The sequence below is a fragment of the Scylla paramamosain genome, chromosome 21 (genome assembly GCF_035594125.1).
Source record: "Scylla paramamosain isolate STU-SP2022 chromosome 21, ASM3559412v1, whole genome shotgun sequence".
Taxonomy (NCBI): Eukaryota; Metazoa; Arthropoda; class Malacostraca; order Decapoda; family Portunidae; genus Scylla; species Scylla paramamosain.
Genome location: NC_087171.1, coordinates 15020767 through 15030766, shown reverse-complemented (window position 1 = coordinate 15030766; position 10000 = coordinate 15020767). Strand labels below are relative to the sequence as shown.

At 43.6% G+C, this 10000-nt stretch overlaps 1 long non-coding RNA gene across 1 annotated transcript in view; it reads left to right on the top strand.

The window, feature by feature from the left end:
• LOC135111080 (uncharacterized) overlaps positions 1–10000 on the top strand; it is a 38238-nt gene that overhangs the window by 3486 nt on the left and 24752 nt on the right. The window contains exons 2-3 of the long non-coding RNA XR_010273554.1: positions 1301–1379; positions 4681–4817. This is a non-coding gene — a long non-coding RNA (uncharacterized LOC135111080). The remainder of the gene's footprint in view (positions 1–1300; positions 1380–4680; positions 4818–10000) is intronic.

Below are 10000 nucleotides of genomic sequence, written 5' to 3'. Positions count from 1 at the left end.
AAAAACACAATACGATCATTTAAAACATGAAATCTATCAAAACCTGTCTTTGGCTGGAGATGGATCTGAGAGAGAGAGAGAGAGAGAGAGAGAGACAGAGAGAGAGAGAGAGAGAGAGAGAGAGAGAGAGAGAGAGAGAGAGAGAGAGGACATGAGGGTTTAAGATCTAGAGGAAGAGGGTAAAGAGTCATCATTGTTGTCATCATCATCGTTATCATTGTCATCATCATGGTTGGAGGTCAGAAAATGGCGACTATACTACTGCCATCTTTTTTTTTTGTTGTAGTTAGGTTAGGTTAAGTAAGTACGTGCGTAAGTTGTTGTTGTTGTTGTTGTTGTTGTTCTTCTTCTTCTTCTAGATATTGTTGTTGTTCTAGATATTGTTGTTCTTGCTCTTGTTATTCTTGTTCTCTTTGCTAATGTTGTTACTATTACAACCACTGCTATTAAAGTTACTGGTCATACTGGTAACTAATGATGATATAGCTGGCAGTAATAAATGGCATGCAGTGAAGGTGGTGGTGGTGGCAGTACTGTGCACCACCACCACTACCACCACCAAAAGCCAGTAACCTCTCTAAGGAACGCCACCACCACCACCACCACCACCACCACCACCACCACCACCACCACCACTGCTTTTCCTCTCAGCACGAGAACTCTCAGCTCCTCCCGCAGGTAAGAATTTTCATAACATTTGCCTTTTGTCTGAACGTAAAAAGCGTTTTATCTCCTGCTGCGAGCCCTCAATTTCCGCCAGAGTCACTCAGCGGCGCCTCCACCCATGCCGAGGCCCTCACCATTTGGACTCTTTACTCGTGAGAGAGAGAGAGAGAGAGAGAGAGAGAGAGAGAGAGAGAGAGAGAGAGAGAGAGAGAGAGAGAGAGAGAGAGAGAGAGAGAGAGAGAGAGAGAGACAGACTTGTTTATATTTGTTTGTCAGTTTATTTTCTTCATGTTTTCTCACTGCATATATTATTTTTTCTTCGTCTTTCTTTCTTTCTTTTTTTCTTTCTTTCTGTCTTTCTAGCTATCTACCTATCTGCCTTTCCTTCATTCTTTTATTCTTTTCTCTCTCTATTCTTTCCTTTCTCCCTTCTTTCCTTATGTTAGACTCCCACAAACCCCATACAATCTACACACACACACACACACACACACACACACACACACACACACACACACACACACACACACACACACACACACACACACACACACACACACACACACACACACACACACACACACACACAGTCCCCACCCTTATAATGTAACACATCATCATTTCCATTCCCCAGGTTTCCAGTCCAGCACGTCCTCTGCTCGTGGCAGGGTCGAGGCACCTCCAGCTGGTCTCCGTGGAGGCACTAAGCCGAGGTGCGGGAGCCTGTTTTTCCTTTGTCTTGAATATGGATTTTGAGAAGGCAGGATGAAGGAAGCGGAGGAGGAGGAGGAGGAGGAGCAGCAACAACAGCAGGAGGAGTAGGATGATGAGGAAGGAAAGAAGAACGAAAGGCTGTTGAAGTAAGAACAAGATGAAGGAGGAGAAGGAAGATGGCAAAGACCACAATGAAAACAGAAAATAGAAATGGGTCGTCGAGACGGTGAAGGAGGTGAAGTAACAGAAGAATAAGAAAAGAACCGGAGGACGAAAGGATTGCATTGACTTAATGAAACAAGAACGAAGGAGTATTAAAAGAAACAACGAAAAAGATTCCAAATACAAATAAAAGAAGGAGATGAAGAGAAAAGCAACAAAGAAACCAGTTAAATGCAACAGTGAAAAACAAAAAGAAGAAGAGGAAGAAGAAGAAGAAGAAGAAGAAGAAGAAGAAGAAGAAGAAGAAGAAGAAGAAGAAGAAGAAGAAGAAGAAGAAGAAGAAGAAACATAAATACGAGGAGAATACCAAATACAAGAGAGAGAGAGAGAGAGAGAGAGAGAGAGAGAGAGAGAGAGAGAGAGAGAGAGAGAGAGAGAGAGAGAGAGAGAGAGAGAGAGAGAGAAGCAAGGAAGATGGCTGGGTGGGGGGTGGGGAACTGGGATACGCAGAACGAAGAGAAGGAGGAGGAGGAGGAGGAGGAGGAGGGAGAGGAGAGGGAATGAAAGCTCAAGGGAGAGAAGACAGGTAAAGAGAATTCTCCGGGCTGTCTGTCCAAAGGAAGGTGTGGTGTTGACGCTGAGCTGAAGGCGAGGACTTGGAGAAGCTCGAAGAAGGCGATTCGAAACACCTCTCGAGTCCAGTGCCGGTGCTTCAGACAGGTGGTTATGGGAGCAGGAGGTGGTGGTGGCGGTGATGGTGGTGGTGAAGGAAGAGGATGAAGAGGAGAAAAGAGAACTGATAGAATGGAAGTGGATTGATTCAGAGAGAGAGAGAGAGAGAGAGAGAGAGAGAGAGAGAGAGAGAGAGAGAGAGAGAGAGAGAGAGAGAGAGAAATTTTGTTACTAGCCCTGTTCGTTTAGTCTGTTTTCAGTTATAAGCATTAAATTTCAGATAGCTCTCACTCTCTCTCTCTCTCTCTCTCTCTCTCTCTCTCTCTCTCTCTCTCTCTCTCTCTCTCTCTTGAAACAAGTCTACATAAGGTACAAAAAATAGTGGTGAGTGAGTGAGTGTGTGTGTGTGTGTGTGTGTGTGTGTGTGTGTGTGTGTGTGTGTGTGTGTGTGTGTTTGTCTTTTGTCCTCGATAATATTTCCCGTGCGCGTCTGCTGGAGGTGAAGTGTGACAGGGTAGAGAAGGGAAGTTATTTAGGTGCTCCGGCGGGGGGTCCGCTCCCCTACCTTTTTCCCGAGACAAGTAATCAAAAAGTGCATATAAGTCTTGGCTTTGGTGGGGCTTTTATGTGCCTGATTTCCTCCTCCGGCTTTTGTTGTTTGTGATTGGCGTTCTTTCACTCACTCTCTGACTCCCGCTTACTCACACTCATTCACTCACTCACTTTTCGTTGTTTTGTTGTCCTACTTTCATCTTCTGATTCTTCTTCTTCGTCGACGTCGTGAGGGGTGATGGTGGTGGTGGTGGTTAAGAAGTGTTGTTGAATGATATTGAATGGAATGTTGTGTGTAAAGTAGAAAGAGAGAGAGAGAGAGAGAGAGAGAGAGAGAGAGAGAGAGAGAGAGAGAGAGAGAGAGAGAGAGAGAGGTGGAGTTGATTTCAAAGAAGAAAATGGAGACGAGGAAGGTAAAATGGAAGGTGCCTCTCTCTCTCTCTCTCTCTCTCTCTCTCTCTCTCTCTCTCTCTCTCTCTCTCTCTCTCTCTCTCTCTCTCTCTCTCTCTGTCTTTCTAAGAACATACTGTATCGTAAAGAAATTATCATGTTTTCGCTTCGGTATGACTGTAAATTCAAACTTAGGTACAGAAAGTTTGTAGTGCTTGTTTTCATACACAATGTCGCCGATATACAAACTGACTCTGCCCTGCCCTTGCTTAGAGCAGGGCAGCCTCTCACGTTGACCTGCCTCCTCCTCCTGCTGTTGGTGTGAGTTTAGAGGCTCGTGCTGTCCGAGGTGATGCTCATGCGATAACATAACATGCGGCAGGAAAGCGTGGCGTGCAGGTGTTAAGTGCTACAGGTGGGCGCGGGCACTGAAGTGGTGGGAGTGTGCCGCAGCGGTGCCTGCACTCGTGCCTGCTTGACGGGAGCGTCGCGGCACTGTGTTCCCCTGCATTGATCACTATGGCGACGCATGACTTTTAGCAACGATGTGGTGTTGCTGATGCTCATATGATGGCCTGCCGTGACTCACACTCCTCGGCTTCGTCACTTGCCGCTCCTCATCTTTCTCTGTCGCGTCTGTTGCCTTGGGACGCCCGCCTGACAGTCCACAAGCCGGGGTGTGTTGTGGCCTTGTCCATCTGCATGACGAGTGACGAGCCACTCGTGACACTCTGACATGATATCCTGTGACAGTTTGGCAAGGTGTTGCAAGAATCCCTAAGGCTCACACAGCTGGTGGCGTGACCGCCCCTGCCGGTAGTCACCAACATCCTAATGTCTGTGTACGTTTTTACCTCGTTAGAGTTTCTTCAGGAGCTGAACGAAGCCTAACGAGGGGGAAAACTCGGCTACAAAGAGTTGCCAAGATGGAATTGCTAGTTAGAGTTTATTCAGAGACCGAATGCACCAGCGACCCTCGTTCCTGAATTTGGGTGAAGAGTTTGTGTTGTGACAGGCCTCGCTGCCGCCATGCCCCTCAAGGTTGCTGGAAACGACATGTCGTATTCTTGTGTTTGTTGTTATTGAAGTCGTTCCTTTCTTAATGCGCATCCTTTCTCATCTTTACCATATTTGTTTCGTGATGCTGGTCATGTCAAGCCGGTCAATAACAAGAAAATATTAATAAAACAAACATCCCCGCTACAGTTGAGGAGTTTGATGATGAGTGTAAGATTGTTAGCCACTTCAAATTGTCTGATTCCTTGGAGTCTATCCATTGTTAAGTGTTGTAAGATTGTCAGCTGCCAAGAGAATTTAAACACGGTAGAAGAGAGTACAGTGCGCTGCTCCACGATTGTACCACGCGTACCACTCCAGATGTACCCCAGTGAGGTGCAACTTGGTGAAGGCTCTAGTGGCAGGAGGTATGAGCACGATTAATGTAAGAATATTTTATGTTTACGAAAGCTCTTTATGTAAGGTTCTCCGCAGAATGTAACCTAATCTTGGCTTCTCTTTTCCTAGGTGAGTGTGTGCCGCGGGCGACGTACAGGAGAGACTGCGGATGATGCCACGATGTCTTGTACCTCCTGCGTGTGTGCGGGGACTGGGAGGAGGATGTACTGTACCGGGTTACGTGTGGTGAGCCAGAGCAGCCTTGGGTGAGTGAGTGTTACTACTACTGCTAATATTGATAATAATGATAGTAGTAGTAATAGTAGTAGTAGTAGTAGTAGTAGTAGTAATAAACACAGTCAAGTTTTAACGATTACGTATCTTACCGTTTACTTTTTCCTCTCTCTCTCTCTCTCTCTCTCTCTCTCTCTCTCTCTCTCTCTCTCTCTCTCTCTCTCTCTCTCTCTCTCTCTCTCTCTCTCTACGTATGAGTAATTTCCCATTTTCCTCTCTTCCCTAAACTTCTTACCGCCGCTGGAAATCAAGTAGCGTCCCTCCTGTAGCGATTACAAACTTCCCTCCTGGTCTTGCCTCCTGTTCCCTGGCCAGCCAATAAATACACAGCACCGCGTCCTTCCAACACAGACAACAGTTGGCCTCAGTGGTCCTCCTCCCCGAAGAGTGCGCCCATTCACTGAGTTGTGTGTCCTTAAAAGGTTTTCCATAATATTCATGAGCGCAATTGTCACCACATTGTGTTCTGATTTCATAAATATTGATTTTTTTTTTTTTGTATATTTTCCTTCACCGGTTTTGCATATGTACGTTGTTTATTTTGGCTCCTCTCTTTCTGTTTGTGTATATGTCCGTTATTCTCTTTCCCTTTTATATTTTAATACTGAATTTCTTCGCTTATGTGTATTCGGTTATATACTTTTCCTTCACCAGTTTTTGCATATGTAGTACGTTATTCTGTCTGTCTGTCCGTCTGTTATTCTCTTTCTGTTCCCATGTAGAATTCTTCACTTAACGTGCATTTACCAGACGCGGCGCTACATTCGCAACTGGGAATATTCTGATGCTATGATCATAAAAATCCTTCCTGCCCTGGCATTGAATTCGTGTGGGAGTTTTGAATCGCCGCGTCTCGTTAAGGTTGTTGAGGTTGTTCAGTGGCGCGCGATGCAGACGAAAGAAAGAATGATAGGTGGATTTATTGACTGAGAATTAGGTACAAAAGTATGATGAGAGAGAGAGAGAGAGAGAGAGAGAGAGAGAGAGGAATACATACGGACAGACAGACATACTGACAGACAGACAACACAGAAACATTAATAATTACACGGAAAACCTGCCCAACGCGGCCTCAGGTTCCCTCATTTAGGTGCGGCGCACTCGTAACCCCCGAAGCACCTCAGCTGCAGCGGTCCCGAGGCGGCGAGGGGCGACAGGACAGACTAGGGAAATAGGATTACCAGGAGCAAAAAAAAAAAAAAAATCGAGTAAGGCAAAAGGTTAGAGGTCGGTCCAGATGTAGAGTGTTGAGTGTGTCTCCAAGGTCGTCAGGAATAGAAGAGTTGAGAGTTGCACTAGTTGTTGCTTCAGGTCAGCTTAAGAAAAGATAAAGAAAGGTATGATTTAGAGGAGAGAAATCGTATAACTGTAGAAATCATGCTGGTTAGTGCTCAGTATAAAAAAAATTTAAAAAATGGATTGGTTCATGAGGTTGGTGAGTGTTCGTAAAGAAGGAAGATATTTAAGGCTAGCTGGCAGAAGTTTCAATATTTGACTCGTTCCAGGAAAGTGAGGCACTCGTAAGGTTTAAAGAAAGGGGAATCATGTAACAAAAATCAGGCAGGTTTGGACGTGTGCTTGTAAAGGTGGAATGTAGAAGGCCAGCTATCAGTAATTTCAGGCCCTCGAATTCTGTTGAGTAAAGAAAGGTTAGGTTTAGAGAAAGATAAATCATATCATTAAAAATCAGGCTGGTTAGTACAAGTGTTTGTAAATATGGGATATGAAAAGGCTTGCAGCTATTATTAATTGCAGACACTGATTCTGTTCAGTAAAGAAAGGTAAGATTTACAGAAAGAGGGAAATCATATATCATTATATCATTAGAAATCAGGCTGGTTAATGCTCCTGGAAAAAAAAAAGACACCCGAAAGACGCACAAACGTCTCATATAAAAGACCATAGTAATGAAAGAAATTACGTTTTAATAGATTTTCTTTTTTAATGTAAGAGGGACTCTGGTCTGTGGCAATAGAATTCAGAAGCTGAGGGTGCCAGTCACTAAGATCCGCACCCGTCACATCATCGGTTTGGTAACCATAATAGTAATGATCTGAGGAAAATAAAAGTAAAAAGTGTTATACGAGTATGATCAAAGTGTCGTTATATCAAAATAATCATCACTCAGCCAATCAGTCAATCAATCAATCAACAGTGGTCTACATAGTTACCCATTATATATGCAGACCAGTGGAGGGGGTAACTAACATTAAGACACTGAGTTCAATCTTGACAATAACTACTCGTGAGGGAACTGAAAGAAGTACACTATTATATATCACGACATTAGAATATTATTGGTACACATACAGTCTCTCTCTCTCTCTCTCTCTCTCTCTCTCTCTCTCTCTCTCTCTCTCTCTCTCTCTCTCTCTCTCTCTCTCTCTCTCTCTCTCTCCCGGGATAGGCCTAGGTTGGTACCACTGAGTCACAATTTCCCAAAACCCACCGCTTCCTTTCCACTAGTCTTCGTCACTTACTCTAACGTACAAAAATGAAAAATTAATCCTACCTCGGCAGAGTTGGAAACCTTAATATCTCTCTCTCTCTCTCTCTCTCTCTCTCTCTCTCTCTCTCTCTCTCTCTCTCTCTCTCTCTCTCTCTCTCTCGTACGTGTTATTTTTTCCATCATTTTTTCTCTCTCCCTTTTTTTTTTCATTTCTCCCTCCCTGTCACTCTTCCCTTGATGGATTAGATGAGTACTTTCTTTATAATTTTCCGAGGTAGCCAGGTAAATCCTAGCATTAATTAGTGAGGGTCTTAAGTTCACCTGAGGGGGGAGAGGGAGAGGGAGAGTAAAAGGAAGATATATATATAAAACTAATCAGCTACAGAGTGATTTTTCTCCAATATATTTTCATTTAGTTCCCGCGGGTGAGGAGGCCCAGAGAGGGAGAGAGAGAGAGAGAGAGAGAGAGAGAGAGAGAGAGAGAGAGGGAAGGGGGGGACGGGTTGAAGGTAAGGAGGCTCAGGTAAGATTGTAAAAAAGGTGAAAGATTATGAAGAAAAATAACATTATAAAGGATGTAGAGAGAGAGAGAGAGAGAGAGAGAGAGAGAGAGAGAGAGAGAGAGAGAGAGAGAGAGAGAGAGAGAGTTGTAAACTTTTTCCTTTACTTATGTTATCACCACTCTCTCTCTCTCTCTCTCTCTCTCTCTCTCTCTCTCTCTCTCTCTCTCTCTCTCTCTCTCTCTCTCTCTCTCTCTCTCCTACTTAGACAGCAGCAACAGTAGTAGTAGTAGTAATAGTAGTAGTAGTAGTAGTAATAGTAATAATAATAATAATAATAATAATAATAATAATAATAATAATAATAATAATAATAATAATAATAATAATAACAATAATAGTCATCATTCATATCTAGATATCTCCCCGAACGAGAAATGCAAAAGAAATACAAAGGAGGTTGGCTTCTGTTAAGTTTCGGTCGATAGTGTGCGTGGGTGGATTAGGGAGAGGGAGGGAGGGAGGAGGGAGAGAAGGGAGAATAGGGAGAAAGAGGGAGAGAAGGGAGGGGAGGAGGCGAAGGGAATATTACCGAACGAAGGGAGGGAGAGGCAAAAGGGATGCAGAGAGAGAGAGAGAGAGAGAGAGAGAGAGAGAGAGAGAGAGAGAGAGAGAGAGAGAGATTGAATGATCATTGAAAAATGCTGATTGACTTACCTTTCCAGACTCCTCCTCCTCCTCCTCCTCCTCCTGTCCTCTTCATTGCTTTTCTTCTTCGTGTAAATGACAGATAAAGAGAGAGAGAGAGAGAGAGAGAGAGAGAGAGAGAGAGAGAGAGAGAGAGAGAGAGAGAGAGAGAGAGAGAGAGAGAGAGAGAGAGAGAGGAGGGTGGACAGATCATCCAGTATAATGTGCAATTCTAATGTGAGAGAGAGAGAGAGAGAGAGAGAGAGAGAGAGAGAGAGAGAGAGAGAGAGAGAGAGAGAGAGAGAGAGAGAGAGAGAGAGAGAAAGAGAGGAAAAGAAGAGATTTTCCACATTTTTCCTTCTTCATTCTCTCTCTCTCTCCGTCCCTCCACTGTCCCTTTCCCTCCTCTCCCTCTCTCCCTCCCTTTCCCCCTTCCCTGCAGACAATAAGTGACAGTAACCTTTCACCTCTGCCCTGCCTGTCTAGTTCCAGCCATTCAAAGTGCAGCTCTGTCCTGGACTCGTAAAAACTGACGGTGAAATAGTAACGTTTGTGTAATACAAAATTCGTGATGTTGGAGGCTGGCGGCGTGTCGGTTTGGCAAGTAATTTTTTTGTTTTGTTTTGTTTTATGACTTTTTTTCTATTCTGTGGTTGTTGAGGGTGTATTCTTTATTGTTTGGCTAATGGTGGAGTTTGTGGGTTTTTCGGTTTGTATATAGTGTGTGGTTTTATTCTGATTCTTCCGTTGTTTTGTCATTGTTTATTTATCTATTTATTTATTTATTTATTTATTTATTTTTTTTTTTTTTTGCTTGGTATCAGTGTTTTCTGTGTATTTTGTGTGCTTGTTTTCCTTATGGGTTGACTAATGGCTGATTTTTTTTTTTCTCAATTGGGGTAGTTTGTTCTTTCTTTTGTTACTGTTCTTTTTGTTGTTGTTGTTGTTGTTGTTGTTGTTAGTGGTAGTGGTTCTTTCGATCTTGTGTGCTTAGTGGCTGGTCTTCTCATATTGTTTGTTTTGCGTCTGCCTTTGTTAGTTCATATCAATTGTTTTCTCTCATTCGTACCCGCAGTGTGTCAAAAAAGGACTACAAGACACTTATGGAACAAAACCTTTATAATTTTTCGCTCTCTTTTTTTCTTTAATTCTATGAGAGCGACAATTTAGTCAAAGTTAGAAGTGTAGGAGATCAGGAGGAATTACTAAATGTTTAAATAAGTAGAAGCTAATGATTAAGATTGAAGCAACGTATGAGTTTACTGAAATAAATCATAAACAAAGAGACAGATAGACAAATACATCAACACACACACACACACACACACACACACACACACACACACACACACAGAGGCTGGAGGTGATGAGAGGTCTTGGTCGGAGGGGAAGGGAATGAAGGAGAGAGAAGGAGAGAGGGGGAGATGAGGAGAGGGAGAGGAGGAGGAAAGATGACGTGAAGGAGAGGTGAGAGGGAGAGGGAGAGGGAGAGGAGGGAGGAGCTGAACAGGTCACCGTA